Source organism: Lissotriton helveticus, chromosome 3_1, assembly GCF_964261635.1.
Source record: "Lissotriton helveticus chromosome 3_1, aLisHel1.1, whole genome shotgun sequence".
In the NCBI taxonomy this organism is placed as follows: Eukaryota; Metazoa; Chordata; class Amphibia; order Caudata; family Salamandridae; genus Lissotriton; species Lissotriton helveticus.
In genome coordinates, this window is record NC_136061.1 from 1689110388 (window position 1) to 1689126861 (window position 16474).

Below are 16474 nucleotides of genomic sequence, written 5' to 3' on the forward strand. Positions count from 1 at the left end.
ATGTTGGCGGTGCATTTAATGGAGACTGACATAGATCACCCCTATTGTGATATCTGTATACAGACCATGTGGTATTGTTTTCTTACACAGTACTATTTTGGTACATATTTTGGGGGTCTTGTGTAGGCCTGACCAAATTAATTGCTAGTCTGTTCACAAAGATCTTCAAATCTCTGGTGGGATTTTAGCGTGATTTTGACTATTCGTGGAATATTTGATCAGCATTTGAAAAACGTAATGCTCAAAAAGAAGCTCCTTGTTTCTTGTGGAAGTTTAATTTTTGGAGAACAGAGTCAATAGGAAATGTTTCAACAGCTTGAACAGAAAAGAAGCAAATATTGCAGGGAGGGATAGAAGGTGTGTGGAAAGGATATAACAGAGGAAATTGAACTAAAGATGAAAGACAGGCAAAACAGCAGTGAAGAAATGGCATTGGTAATCATGTATTGCTGCTGTTCATGCTAACTTCCTTTGGGAATGTTCAATTTAGTCAAGGAGGACTCCGTCTTTTCTCACTGCAAATATCGAGGAGTCAGGAGAATGATGCATGGATTTAGAAAATTAGGGCATTGACTGAAACTGTTACCTGCTTCATCAAGGGAGAGCAATTTGAAATCTGGTATCAAGAAGTTGAGTTGGGGCAACATGGTGAAAATCAACGTTGTGATATGTGGGCCAAGACACCTACTGTCAGAAGGTTGGAGAAAAACTTAGCAGCGTAAAGTTTGAAATATGGAAAATTAACTTTTTTACTCAGAAGAATATGTGTGGATGATGGACTCAAGTGTATAATTATGAGAGTGATGTGAGATCAGAATTTAAAGCTACAAGAGAAGAAATTGAAACCGAGGGAGCAAAAGATTATGCAAACAGACTGGCATGTAAGGTGTTCCTATAGTCCAGCTTGCAGATGACAAGGGCATACATTACCCTTTTTTAGGTGTTGGTTAGGAGCCATTTGAAAGTCTTCCTTAGCATTGTCAGGCTATGTATGGGTGTCGACCTAGCTCTGCCGGTTACCTGGAGTCCCATGGTGAGGATTTCTTCCAGAAGATAATCACCTCTGTCTTGTCGGTGCTCAGCTTCAAACTGTTGGGCTTAAGTCCGGTCGGCAATTTCAGATGGTTATGTCCGAAGGTATGATTCTACATTCTTATTTGCACTCATCACTCACGTTGCCATTGTTAGACTGCATGAATAGACCTCAAAGCTAAAACCTACACATGCTAATACCTCAACCATGTCATCAATGGCACCACCCAACTCCCGCTCCCACCACAACATAAGCATATTCGTACCTCAAATCAAGTATGCATATAGTTTGTTGAATAGGCTGTCCAGGTGGCCCAGATCTTACTATCTTTTTGATGGCAAGCTCCCGTTTTATAGACATATTCCTCTGCCTTGGTGCAATAGTCCATTGCAACAGTCCAAACCTTCACTGGGGGTGCCTGCTCAGCCCTCAAGTATTGGGTTATATCCCTTTTGGTGAGGAGGAAGCCTGTGGCACCTAGAAGTCTAATGCTTAAGCTGCCCCTCCCCCCATGCATCCATAAGTCCCAGTAGCATCATTTTGGGCTGTGTAGTCACTCGCCTCTCCATGACCGAGGACAGTATATCATGTATCTCATTCCAGTACCTTTTGTTGCATGGAGCATTCCCAAATGATGTGAAAGAAAGTCCCCACTGCCCCCCCCGCATCTCAGACAGGGTGGGTCAAGGCCAACCTTCACTCTACTGTGGTGGGCTACAGTACACCTACCGACATCCCCAGTATATGGTCAACCTCTGTAATTGTACCAATTTTTAAAAAGGGGTCAAGATCGGACCCTAGCTGTTATAGGCCGATCTCATTAATTGACAATACCCTAAAAATTTGAGGGCGAGTTTTATTTAATAAAATCAGGGAATGGGCAGAGGAAGAAAACATCTTAAATAAATGCCAGTTGGGTTTCAGGAGCCATCTGGGTACAGTGGAACAGTGCCTGAATCTGAACCTAATTATAGGAAAATATACTATCGCTCGACACAGTCCACTGTACCTGGCTTTTATGGACCTTTCGTCCGCTTTCGACTTTGTCAACAGGTCGAAGCTCTGGCAACGCCTTTTGGACTACGGTCTGGATAAAAACCTGGTATACTTCCATGGCATACCTGGATAGAGACTTAAAAGCGAGAGTGAGGCTAAGCATGGATGGAGCAGTGTCAGGAGACATAACGGTTGGCAGAGGCGTAAGACAAGGGTGCGTCCTTGCCCCTCTTTTATTTATTTTATATATTAACGAACTTCATAACGCCCTGTCCAATTTAACTTCCGATGTCCCCATAATAAACGGCACTAAACTCCCCTCCCTACTTTATGCAGATGATGCAGTTTTAATAGGTCGTACACCGAATGCCCTGAGGATTTTAGTGAGGGGATTTGTAGATTTTATGTATAGCCTTGACCTTTGCACTAATTTTAAAAAATCGTGTTTAATGTGCTGTGGCCCTAAAAAATGTCACATTAATGGGATTGTTTTAGAACAGGGATCGCTGCTATGCACTCGCACTTTTCCATACCTGGGCTTACAATCCGCCAATAACGGCTCATGGACCGCCCATCTGGCCTACGGCCGGTCTAAGTTCATCAAGGCCATAAATTTCGTATTGTCTCTCCCGAAGCCTAAGAGATTTATGGTGGTCCAGTCTTTATTAAACATTTATAAGACACAATGCGCCCCTGTCATGACTTATGGGGCTGAAATCTGGGGATACTCAAACTTAAAAAATGTCCAGGCAGAAGAAAACAGATTCTGCAGAAGGCTTTTGGGTCTACCAATTTCATCCTCCACTTTTATAAGCCACAATGAATTAAAATTGTTTTACTTGGAGGATTACATTAAGGCACGCCCTGTGTTATTTTGGATTAAAGTTTGGAAAAACCCAATAGCATCTCTAACAAGGGAAATTCTGTGCGACTGCCTAAAATGCGATCAGGGTCTTAAAATCCCATGGTTAGCCCAAGTTCGGGAAAGCCTGGTAGCAATCAATCTCGAACACATATTTGACAACCCAAATGGACTAGAGGGGGTTGATGGGAAGTTAATACGGAATACCCTCTATAGGCATTATGGGGAGTCTAGATACAATGTTGAAATAGCAAAATCCTCTGTGAAAGGCTACATCCAAATAGAAGGCGAAACTGTATCTACTACGCCTACACCAGCCAGCTACCTCCTTAAAGAAATTACTTGCTGGGAGCGCAGCCTTCTGTTTCGCCTACGAGCAGGATCCATAAAGTATTTACTGTGTTTTCCCTTGGGCTACCATTATAATATTGCGAATCTGGTTTGCCCATGTCAGAATTTTGGGAAGCAAACAATAATGCACTTTTTATTCTTTTGCTCTTATTATCATAAATACAGTAAGCCCCTCCTGATATCATTTTTCAGAGCTAAAGGCTGAAAAGATTTTAATGTTGCATTTAAATCTATTTTACAGCTTAACGATGATGAATTAATATATTGTGTGTGTGCTTTTTTAAAAATGGCTACTCGATCTCGTATTTCTATGAACTAATTTTTTATTCTAATGCACTATGGCACCTTAATAGATCGGAAGGAGGCCTTTTTGTATTTTGCACATTTGCACTTTAAATTTATGCTGATATTTGTAAATATGTGAATTACCTTTCTCTTTGTCTGTAATCTGGTAAATATGGAGACATAGATAACAGTTCACTCTTGATTCATGGCTGCTATCACACACATGCACTTTATCTAGATATTCCAATAATTTGGACATATGCCTTATGCACTTTAGAAATGTATGATTAAAATAATGCTGCTAATCGCTTGCTCTATGTATATCCTGCTGCTAGCTTAATAATGATCTTTGTATATGTATATTTATTAGATTGAGTTATAGAAATAGATAAGTATTGATGGACAGATGCCCTGTACTTTTTATTGTTATTGCTTTTTACTTAGGAAAATGTTGTACAGTTACCTTATTTTAATTTTGACCATGTACGTAATTATGTATATACTTTTATGGATAATGTAATATCCGAATAAAGGTTATCTTGACTTGACTACACCTGGTGTAGGTATTTGAGTTTAATCTGTATCTGCTTCATAGAGACGGCAAGGACTCTGGGCCATTTGTGCCTCTGTCCAGTCCCCCACCTCTAAACTGCCCACATCGCCCTCCCTTCATTCCTCACTGCTATCATGGGATCCAGGGTATTTTTCACTAGCGATCTGTATATCGTTAAAATCCCTTTTCTACCTATGATGGCCCTGGTCACCAGAGCCTCGAGGGGGCTATAATCCCGGACCGCTCGCAGAGTGCCATGATACTGCTCAAGGGCATGTCTTATTTATAGCTAGCAGTAGAATCGCGTTCTGTGCATTTCGTATGCCTTTGAGGTGTTGGAATGTACACATGGAGTTGCCCGCCAAGATGTCACCCTGCTTGTAAATTCCTATAATGTCCCATGCCCTAAAGCCTGTCAGGGTCACGGTGTGTTGCAGCCATGTTCCAGACCATAGAGGTGTTTCTAAAGTCAACTCACTGTGCCATTTAATACTCTGCAGCACACAATGCCAGTTGGTTATGGAAGTCTTGGTCCCTGGGGGAAGATTGGGACATTTGCCTATCCCTTATAAAAGACTCATTACATTATGTTATTCAAGTAAACAATAGATTTTCCAACATGAAAGTCTCTGAATGGATGGTAATAGTACACAAGAAGCACAGTGGTGACATATTGTCACATGTAGATTACAATGATAACACTTTTGTTTTCCTTTAGACCCTTTAAAATGACAGATTGCTTTGATGTGTACAGCTACAAGCTGATTGTGATTGTCTTAACCTTTTGGCAAACCTTTGTAACAGCTATCGAGTTTTAACTGCCATGAGTCAGGAAATAAATACTACTTAAAACAGTGGCCTTTGTCAGTAGAAAGTAAAGTGTTCTATAAGAAGCACTGAAATGGTTTAAAAGGCAGAAGCCTCATACAAGTAATCATAACCCATTTTCCTTTTACGCCCACTTCACATGACCTTTTCACAGCTCCTGGAAGACAACAGATGCCATGTACTTTTGTCACACTTTATGTAACAGCTTTCAGGCATCAATTATCTTACTCCCTTTTGGTCATGTGCCTATTAGCACAGCAGGAGTAAAAGAAGTGCCTTCACACTTAGAGCCAATCACGACTTTCATTAACAGTGACCTTGGTACATCCAATAAAAATAATTTAAGAGGAGGGTTTCCATTACGGACATTTTATAAAGAACCATTTTAGTTGATTAAGCATTTTCTCTATTTTTTGGATTTCAATAGTGGAATTAGATGAGGTATAATGACTTAATGCATGGAAAGTCACACAATGTTACATTATTATAGTGCTTTTATAACTGCTGCAATAATTGAACATTAATCATTAAACTACGGCCAAGTGCAGGAGTTGCAACGGTAAGGAAATTGCTTATGTTGACAATTGGTTCAGTTCTTCTTACCATATACAAAGTATACAGATGGCTTCTTATAATTGGTAGATGCAGGGAGGTGCTTCAATAATTAAAATAAACAGGAATCTGATTTAAAGGCACATATTTGTGGACAAACATAGCACTAGTAAAATCCTGATGAATGACTTAGGAGTAGGCTTAAATAGTGACATGTGTGGACTCGGGCAATATTGCAGCACAACAGCAAAATTCATAAAATTGGTCCCAGGAAACTTGTGAGTCGAAGTTTCCTTTGGAATACATAGTAAATAATATATTTGTTGTGCTCAAAGACATTTTTAGAGAACACTCATCCCGGTTCTCTGGCACACCTGATTGTGGAAATACCTCCACCATATCTGTGTTGAACAGCGCGGCGTAGCTCATGAACTAGTAATATGTGGTAAATGATGGGGCTATTTTGCAGCATACCATTCAGGTGAAGGGTGCCCAGCAATGATTTTTTTGCCTGCTCTCTCTAGTACGTTTGTTGTTTGGCACTCATCAGGAATAGTTTGTGTGCCAAGTGCAATGTGCTTAGAATTTGAATCAAAATATGTTTTTTAGTTTTTACCCAGAGGTACAATATTTAAAGGTTGGTTATAGCACAAGCTCTTGAAAATAGTATATACTTTTTTGGTACCGGTTTGCAGAATTAACAGGAGGGTAGAGGAGAATTTGCACAGCCCTATCCTTTTAAGAGACATGGTAATGTTTGGAAGAAATGTAATCGAAAAATATAAAGCAGGAAAGAGGTTCAAGCTTTTTAGGGCATTCTGAGGAATTCAGTTGTTGGTTGGATGTTATTGATTGTGTTGTGTCGCCATGCATGGCAGGAAAGGGAAGAAGAGGAGCACGGGGGGAAGTTCAGTACACGCCTGTACACAGTGTAATAAAGACGTGTGAAAAGGCAGCCGATGTCCTGTGTGTTCTTGGGACAGGGAACACAAAATTTGGCGACGAGGGTGGGATGCCGAGTCACCCCCCTCTACCTCCCGCAGTGTAAAGGATTAACGGACAAAGTGCACGCTCCTGAGAATGAAGAGCGGAGTGCGAGTAACAGCCCAGCACGCTAATGAGGCCAGTGACCGGGAGAAACACCCGAGAAACTAAACTCATGGATAGAACTGCAGCCCACACAAAGGGACATCACAAGAAGCCAGGGGTAAGCACAATAAAAATGCCCCTTTTAAGAGAGCATGCAGGAGTCAATTTGGAGTGAGGCATGCTGCATTGATTAAGCTTGGTCCAAATGCAGCGGCCATCTTAGAGTCAGGCGACGTATACAAAACTCCCTGGAGGCCACTGAAAGCGATACCAAGATCTACTAAAGGCGGACATCATAGAAAGATCAACCGATCCCACTCCATGGGTGTCGCCAGTAGTAGTCGTGCCCAAGAGAGGTCAGGACAACAAATTACGCCTTTGTGTGGACATGCAAGCTTCTAACATTCATCGAAATGGAGCAGCACCCAGGACCTCACATCAGCGACATGATCACACACCTAAATGGAGCAACAGTCTTCTTGAAATTGGACCTCAACAAGGGATACCAGCAACTTGAGCTGCATGAAAAATCGAGATACATCACCACATTCACCACACACCAAGTACTGTTCAAATACAAGCACCTCAACTCCGCGATCTTTTTCAGGAGGCCATCCGGCATGTAATACAGGACATCCCAAACACATTCAACTACCGTGACCACATCTTGGTGTTTGGAGAGACTCAGAAAGATCAGGACAAAGCGCTGGACCGGGTTTGTCACGCCCTCCTCAACACCAATGTCACACTTAATCAAGAAAAATGTGAGTTTCACAAGTCGACTCTCAAATTCTACTGACACATTTTCTTCAAAAGAGGGCATGAGACTTGACCCCGAGAAAGTGTCAGCACTACTGGACACTCCCTAGCCACATGATGTCAGCGACGTCCGCTCGTTGTTGGGTACGGCTAGTTACTACGCCTGTTATATCAAAGACTACTCAACCATCAGTGACCCGCTACGAGAACTGACTCAACAAGGGCAAGGCTTCCAGTGGTCAGCCATGTGTGAACAAGGTTTCAACAAGATCAAGACAGCTGTGAGTTCAGCCATCAATTAGCGTATTTCAACCCCAAACGGATGACAAAAAACACAGTAGATGCCAGTCCTGTTGGGTTAGGTGTGATTCTGGTGCAATACGATGATGAAGACGACCAACGCCACAACATTGCATATGCCAGTTGCACCCACACTGACACGAAAAAAGATTATTCCCAACCGGGAAAAGAGAACCTGGTGGTCGTGTGGGCGTGCAAACACTTTTTTCCTCTTTGTATATGGCAAGCACTTCACACTCATCACTGATCACCAAGCTCTGACAACCATCTTTGGAAATCCCCGGGAGAAGATGCCTCCGCAGATCGAACAGTGGGGAATCTGTTTGCAAGATTACACATATACCATCATCCACAAACTGGGGAAGGTGGAGAATCATGCAGATTACATATTAGGGCATCCACAAACTTCTAATGCGAGTGCGACACTCTGCAGCCGAAGAATATCTCCATTTCATCATTGACCAAACCTGCCCACCTGCTGTTCCTTTAGAAGCCATCATTGAAGCTTCTGCTAAAGATGCCAAGCTCCAGAATATCATGCATCGTGTCCGCACTGATTCGTGGAGACACCTGGAAGAGCCAAAGTCGAGTGGCTCCATCAACACTCAGGAACTCATGCCAATCAAGCACGTCAAGGATAAACTCTCCATCAGTGCCAATGGTTTGCTGCTAAGAGATTGGAGGATTGTCATCCCTCACCAATTGAGGCAAGGAACCGTCATCCTGGCACACGAAGGACACAGAGGAACGCGCCTCGTTCCCTTCCCTCCACCAGATTGTAAAGACCACACTCCAAGACTGCCCACACTGTCAATTGGTAGGGTGAGAAAAAGCACATGCCCCCCTGCAGATGTTGGATCTCCCAGACAGTGTATGGAAGCAAGTAGCCGTCGACTTCTTTGGCCCGCTGAAATCGGGAAAGTACATCATCGTCATAATGGATAAATACTCCTGTTTCAACATTGCTCACCAAATCTCCTCTACCAAAGCGATCACTGCCATACCTGTCATTGACAGAGCATTCACCGCATGAGCGAATTCCCACGGTGGTGAAGACTGATAACGGACCACCTTTTAATGGACAGGAATTTGCAGAATTTGCGGCTGAATTTCAAGCACCGAAAGATTACTCCCCTGTGGCCCCAGGCCAACGAGATGGTACAACGATTTATGGCAACCATAAAAAAGACAATGCAACAAGCTGAGCTAGCTCATTGTGACATTCAGCCAGTGCTAAATGATTTACTATGGGCATACAGGACCACCTCACACAGCACTACAAATCAATGTCCCGCCACTCTGATGCTCGGGCGAATTCCACGCACCCGGATACCGACCGCAGATGAAGTCACACAATCCAGAATCACGACCTCTGACCACAAGACCCTGGTAGAACTGGATCAGACCAAGAAAGCCAAGACTTCTGACATCCGCGAAGGAGACAAGAAAGGAAAACCAAGGCGGACAGCCTCCTACAATGCCCATCCATTACAATTAACAAGAAGGAAAGGGACCCTGATTACAGCTGAGTCCGGAGTCAAGAGAACAACCAGAAACGTGTCACATTTCAAAAAGTGTGACCCAACGGCATACGCTCAGGCTTGAAAACCTGAGACACAGGCGTGTCAAGTTGAGAAGAGAGCAGTCATGAAGAACCCAGATTAGTGTCGGAGGCCTGCGACTCGAGACAGGGGCACCTCTCTAGCCACACCACTAACCAGTCAACCACAAAGAACCATTCGAAAACCCACCGACTCATTGAAGAACTGTGAGAAAAACAGTGAACGTTCAAAATACAAAAGGGGGAGAAGTTGTGTTGCCATACCTGCCATGACTGCACCCAAGGTTAGACATGGCATGAAAGGGAAGAGGAGGAGCCTGGGGGGAGAGTTCAGTTTGCATCTGTACATGGTGTAATAAAGATGTGTGAAAAGGCAGCCGGTGTCCTGTGTGTTCCTGGGGCAGGGAAAGACCGGGTCAGGCAACAAGCTCAATCCGTCAAGAAAACCACAACACTCTCTAAATTAACCTGGGCTTAACCCTTGGTTAGCTTGGCACAAAAGCAGTCAGACTTAACTAAGAAGAAATTTGTAAAGTCTTAATTCAGCACTCAAACAGTAATAAAGTGTAAACACAAAACAATTTAGAAAAAGGGAGTGCATTTTAATAAATCATTTGACACCAAAATTACATAAAGTCCAATAAACAAAACCAGAGTTATGAATTTTTTAAGTTTAAAGTGAAATCTAGAGGCTAAAAGATCAAAGAGCAAACTGCGGACATCTAATTGCGCAAGACTGGGTTGAAGTAGAAAAAGATAGCCAACCTTATTAAAGCAAATGGTTTTGGACTGTTCAGCGCTTACCTTCAGAGTTAGAAGAATGTCTGAGAAAAATGTTCTAAAAAAGTAAATTTTAGTGTGTCAAGACTGCAGGCGGTGTTCAAGGAGGAGGCGTGGTCACCAGGGAACCTCTGGACAAAGTTGCAGTGAAAATTTCTACATTCGGACTTAGTCTCTTTCTTGCAAATCAAAAATCTTTGGTGAGATGAAGCTTAAGACTGTAGCAAATGAGAATTCCTGGAGGCCAGATACCCCTTTGATGAGGAGCTGCTGATCAGGAATTGCGTCTGTATTTAAGAATGAATTGTGAGCTGCCGTGAAGTCAGGCCCACCAGCAATGCACATAGGAGAGATAGATGGACTGGTTGGTCCTAGTCTTCTATCGGTTCTCAGAACAGTGTTTAGCCCATAATGTTCACAAGTTTTGGATTTTGTCTATCTGGACTACTGCAGCCCCACCACCAAGGGTCCAAGCCTGGAGGGGCACCACTTGGGGAGTTTGGACTCACTCAGACGGGTCCAGGTGCGGGTTAAAGATGGTTGGAGCATTCTCTGTCCCTGAGGCTCTGAAAAGGAGGACAGCAAATTAGCCCTTGGAGCCACTTTGGCAATCCTGGGTTCAGGTGATAAAACAGGGCTCACGCAACTGGTCAAGATTCCGAGGGATCAAGGCAGGTGCCAGGCAGCAAGGCAGTCCTTCCAGGTGCAGCAAAGCAGTCTTGTGGAGTACACAGTAGCAGGCACTCCTCTGAGAGCCCATCCACAAGTCCAGAAAGTGAACTGAAGAGTGGGTCTGAGGGTCCTGTTTTAATACCTCTTGCCTTCTTTGAAGTAGGAGATGTTTCTATAGAAATACTATTTGAAGTGCTTGAAGTTTCCTGCTTCCCTCCGCTGACTCTAACTTGGCTGCATGAACAATGCAGGGGTGACAAGTCATATGTGTGAAGGCAGAGTACTGCCTATTCAGTTGAAAGTGGGGCTGTGCCCAGCTCAGCCTCCTATCCTGACCGTTGATGATCCTTTCAGGCACACTTAATCTAACTATTGCGTGGCTGTCTGGGATGAATAAACAAAGTGCCACTGCCAACTACACCCAATAATGTGACCTTAGACAGGTCTCAAATATGCTGGAAAATCCCACTTTTAAATGTATGGTTTGTTTGTTTCAAAGTTTAGCATGGAGTGTAGTTCGGCATATGCTGTTCACGTACGCAGATGGATTTTTCGGTCACAGTTCTTTATTTGTTTTTAGACTCACACACTCAAATTCCGATTCTGTTGGTTTGCCTTAGCAGTTACATGGAACTTGGCATGGGGAGCTTGGTACATGACTTCTGCGCACATTTTCGTCTTTATCTAAGGAGCTATGGGCCAGATGTAGGAGCCTAAATACCAGTCAGTAACGGCCGATTTCGGCCGTTACCGACCGGTATTTAAGAATTGGCATGTAGGGGCCCTATTTTACAGAATCGGTAAATTTACCGATTCAGTAAATTAACCGATTCTGTAAAATACCGAATCGGTAATTTTACCGATTCTGTAACTTCCAAATGTAGGTGGGACTCTTCTGAGTCCCAAAGGCCTTTCAGATTCGGTATTTTACCACCCAATCCAATTGGGTGGTAAAATACCGAATCCAGGTGTGCATGCACATGTGTGCATGCACACCTATGCCATGTGACAGACAGACATGTCCTTAGGGCATGTCTGTGTGCCACATGGCACACATGTCTGTATTTGGGGTGCTAGAGGGTGTCAAAGTGACACCCCCTGCACCCTTGCTGGAATCGGTATTTACCGAATCGGTAAATACCGATTCGGTAATGCCCATTGATTCCTATAGGCTTCAATGCCCATAGGAATCAATGGGCATTACCGAATCGGTATTTACCGATTCGGTAAATACCGATTTTTACAGATTCGGTAAATTGAAATTGAAATTTACCTACATCTCACTACTTCTATTTTACCGATTCATAAATACCAAATCGGTAAAATTCGGTATTTATGAATCAGTAAAATAGAATTACCTACATCTGGCCCTTAGGGCTTTCCAACTGCAGTCAAAATTCTCAGTATTCTCAGCGTGTGACTTTTGGAGATTTAAAGTTGTACTATAACACGTTTGTTGCAATTCATGTAACTAAGCATTGCGCTGAACTTATTGATATATATATATCATGGTTCACAGAATTCCCTCACGAAGGGCAATTATCCTATGCCGAAATGCATTGGGAAGAACATCTTATTTTGTGCAAGAAATGTGAGTGTTTTGTTTGTTGAATAAACATGAACTTGAGGAGCAACAGGAGGAGTCGGGTTGCTTCCCCTTGAAGATGGAATCTCATTGAACATGGGCATTTATATTCTGTTTTCCAGTGTTTAAGGTTTGATAACGTTGCTTTAAGTATTGTTCACATTGTGCTCATACTCCTTGGGAATACTTTTGTAGTGCACGCGCAGGCCAGGACCTGGTTCCTGGTTTCTTGTTGTTCATTTGAATTGGGAGGTCTGGGCGGAACCTCCTCTCCTGGTGCACACATCACTAGTTTATAGCGGTTGAAATTATTGAGCAAGTTTACTTTTTGAACAACAAACAAACTTAGAGGTCTAAATCAGAAGACTAATCTGAATATCTTTCAAAATACCTTCATGTCTAATAAAGTACATTAAGATAAAGAAGTGGCTAACAACTACGAATAACAGACCAGATCGCCAAAAATGGACCACCTGTGATTGCTGATCAAGACCCGTTAGGGATTCCCATCAATGACTTGCATAGATCAATATTCTCATTTGGTAATCCTGCCAGGGTATTCTGTCTCTTGATCATTGAGACATACGGCATACCCCCATCGTTGGCATTGGGTAATGACCTACAATCACAAGATTAGACCAAATGATGATGATCTGATGGGAAAGTGCAGTGCAAAAATTATATAAAGATGAATGTGATAGTTAAAACAGGATAGGGAGCTTTAACAAAAATTACTTTTATTGGGCGTAAGCCCCTTCCTATGTTAAAAACAAGAACAGTGCAACAACATAATCGCAGTTTAAACAAATAGCTGTGAGAGGGCAAACATGTTTCAGCCTATAATGGGAAGGGACCATAGGCTTTCATCAGGGCCTCTGTTCTAAAAGGATGCTACTGCCAATTTAGTGATAAACGTGTGAAAAAATTATTAAAAAACACACACAAGTGAATTAACAACAGTAAAGGATATATTTCTCCTACATCTGTTTCAATTCCTCCTTGGCACCTGGTGTGATCTATAACAATAAGAACACATGTGGACCCCTATTAGGTTCAAAGGTCTATAGAAAACGATACTCTATTCATTAGTATTCAAGGTTTTTTAAGTACTCACCCAGTGTGCCCGGGGAAAGGACCTCACCTCTTCCTGGACCTGGCTCAGGTAATGTGAGACCCCACTCTGTAAGGACAAGACAACCCCTACACTTAATATAGATAGAGCGAGCCCTTTTCACCCTGCTCAGTCTATTAATAATGCCTGGGGTGCACAAATGTGTCATGCACATAGAGCAAGACTTCCTGGTATAAACCTATCACCCAAGAAAGTCCTCGCACCCACATGCACCTCTCTAACTGATGCTTTACAAAAATTAGGATTCTATTGACTCAAAAGACTGATGACCAAGACAGCAAAAGCCTGTCCCCTATTAGAGGCTGGCAGACAAAAAGAGTCTTCTCTTTAAAGAAACAGCCTTAAGGTGGTTGGCTTGTTTATCGCTATTTATTCAATGATCTGATACCACAAACCACATCCTGTTACAACAAGTAAAGAAAAGCCCAAACTGATCTAGTGCCGACCTGTCCGTCGTTGTCCCAAACAATGACTGAGTCAGGGGGAGGCATTGGGCTGTTCAAAGGAGCCTCTATTTGATTCGTTGAGGCCGGTAGACGCAAGCCAATACGCTCGCGATGTCCCTTAAAGTCAAATATGTTCTAGAAAAAACTGTGTTTCTTTGCCGATAACATTACCATCCCGGTCGAAAAAAACGGGATCATGTTTACCGAGATACAATTGTTTGAGCAGACAGTTTTTCCGATTACATCTTAACTTGCGTACTCTCGCGAGATTACAACGAACTACTGGATGATGTCACAGACTAGGAAAAAGTAGTTCTAACCAGACACAGCTAAACTTGCGATGTCTTTTGTTTAAGCAAACAGCTTTTACCGATCCCATCTTAACTCGCGTACTCTCGCGAGATTATAAACGAACTACTGGATGATGTCACAGACCAGGGATAAGTAGTTTTAGCCAAAAACAGCTAACCTTGCGTCCTCTCGCGAGCTTTAGAAACGAACTACAGAATGATGTCATCAACCAAAAGTGAGTAGTTCCATGGCCCAAATCTACAGTCCGGGTTCTTTTAAACATTCATTATGTTCGAAAAATCAAACAGAGAAGGGGGGCATATCGTAAGCTCTACCTGTTGATATTGGGTAGTATCAAAGATGGTACAGACACGGGATCTTGTGGACCAAGAACCGGACTACAAAGTAATGTCACAGAATCGACGGCTGTAGATTGGCAGTAAAGTTCAACTACATGCCTTCGATACATATCGTATCATATATCTTTTGAACGCTGTGAAGACGCTTGGTATGGAGGTCTTATAAATATCTCAGAATGCTATAAGCTCCATTATAGTGCTAGAATTGGCTCCATTAACCTGTTCAAAGCGACAGAGAGAGTGGGAACCCATCTTCCTGACATGGTGGTCATGATCATTATAAATTGAACCACGGAATGTCATCATTGAGCCCAACCCTGTCAGTGTGTAACTTGAAAACCCATTTCTTTTCCTTATGAAATAGGAATTTTGATATATCACTTATGTGTGAAGGAATAAATGGTTTCTCAAGAACAAACCACGTAAAATCTGTTTCACTGTGGTTATGTTGTAAGAAATGTTTGGTAAGTCTAGAGACATCTTTTCTGCAACGAAACGTGCTTTTATGTTCTTGCATCCTCACTCGCACCTTCCTGGTGGTCATGCCTATATAGCGTAAATTACATGGACATGTGATTTGGTAGATCAGGTTGGTGCTGTTGCAGTTGGTGAAATGTCTCAGCTGCCAAGGGTGGTCAGTACCTATGTCGATGCTCGTTGTCTTAGTCATTAGGGGACAAACCGAACATCCACCACATGGATGGTGTCCCATTACGGGAGGCAAGTCCCACAGGGTGCCTACCTCTCTGGTGGAGGTCTCTTTAGGACGGGTTTGTATCAGGCAGTCCCTTAGATTCCCCGACCTTCTAAATGCAAAAAGGGGAAACTCAATCTTGTCATTACTACTGTTTAGTATGCGCCAACGTCGCCTGATGATTTTCTGGATACAATTAGATTTTGTATTGTAAGTAGTAACCAGAGTCAAGCGATCCGATTTGGTCTTCTCTCCTTTTGGTTCAAGAAGTGCCTCACGATGGTTGTTGGCAGCACGTTTCAAGGATTGTTTGATGAGTTTCCTAGGATAATGTCTACTGGTTAGTTGTTTTGATAATTCCTCTGCATGATGTATAAAAGTTTCTGGAGTCGAACAATTCTGCCGAACTCGGAGGAATTGTCCAAAAGGCAGATTATCGCGCAGGGATTTCGGATGCTGATCTCGTAAAGAAGTACCGAATTTCTTGCCATCGGTTTTCGATATAATTCACTTTCGAGACCAATCTCCGTCGTGTAGATGGAGAGGTCCAGAAAGGAAACCTTCTCTTTGCTAATTTTGATGGTAAAGCGTAAGAAATTATTCTGATTATTCAGCCATTGATGGAAGTTTGTAACTGAATCTTTATCTCCTCTCCACACCAATAGAACATCGTCTATATAGCGTTTCCACCATAATATATACGAGAAGAAGGGATTAGTTGGATTTAACACTGTGGTCTGTTCAAACATATGGACATACAGGTTAGCTAGAGACGGGGCAAAAATACTGCCCATACTTGTCCCCGAGACTTGATGGTATACCGTGTCTTCATACCTGAAAAAGTTCTCTTTCATAGCTATAGTAGCTAAAGACATAATGAAAGGTACAGGAGTGATGGAGTCAAGTTCTGTGTCCCCCAGGATGGATCTGATGGTCTCCAAAGTCTCATCCTGGGGGATCGAGGTATACAGTGATTCGACATCTAGGGAGACCAGATAGTCTGTCTCCTGGTTGAAAGGGATATCCGGAATCACCCTCAGGACATCGGTGGTATCTTTCAAATAAGTAGGCATGGTGTGTACTATGGGTCTGAGAAAGTGGTCAACAAAAGCCGAAAGGGGCTCTAGAACTGATCCTTGGCCAGAAATTATTGGCCTCCCCGGTGGCGGTCTCTGAGGCTTGTGCACCTTGGGTAAGGTGTAAAAGTATGGCATAATAGGATGCTGTGTTTGCAAGAATTGGGACTCTAATGAAGTTATCCAGCCCTCTGCTAAGGCCTCCTCGGTTAAGGATTTGATCTCGTTCATTAGTCTTGAGGTGGGATCTATAGTAAGTGGCTGATATGC

The 16474-nt window shown here is 42.7% G+C and overlaps 1 protein-coding gene across 1 annotated transcript in view; it reads right to left on the bottom strand.

The window, feature by feature from the left end:
- The window catches only part of LRP1B (LDL receptor related protein 1B), a 3812342-nt gene that overhangs the window by 64257 nt on the left and 3731611 nt on the right, over positions 1-16474 (bottom strand). The window lies entirely within an intron of this gene.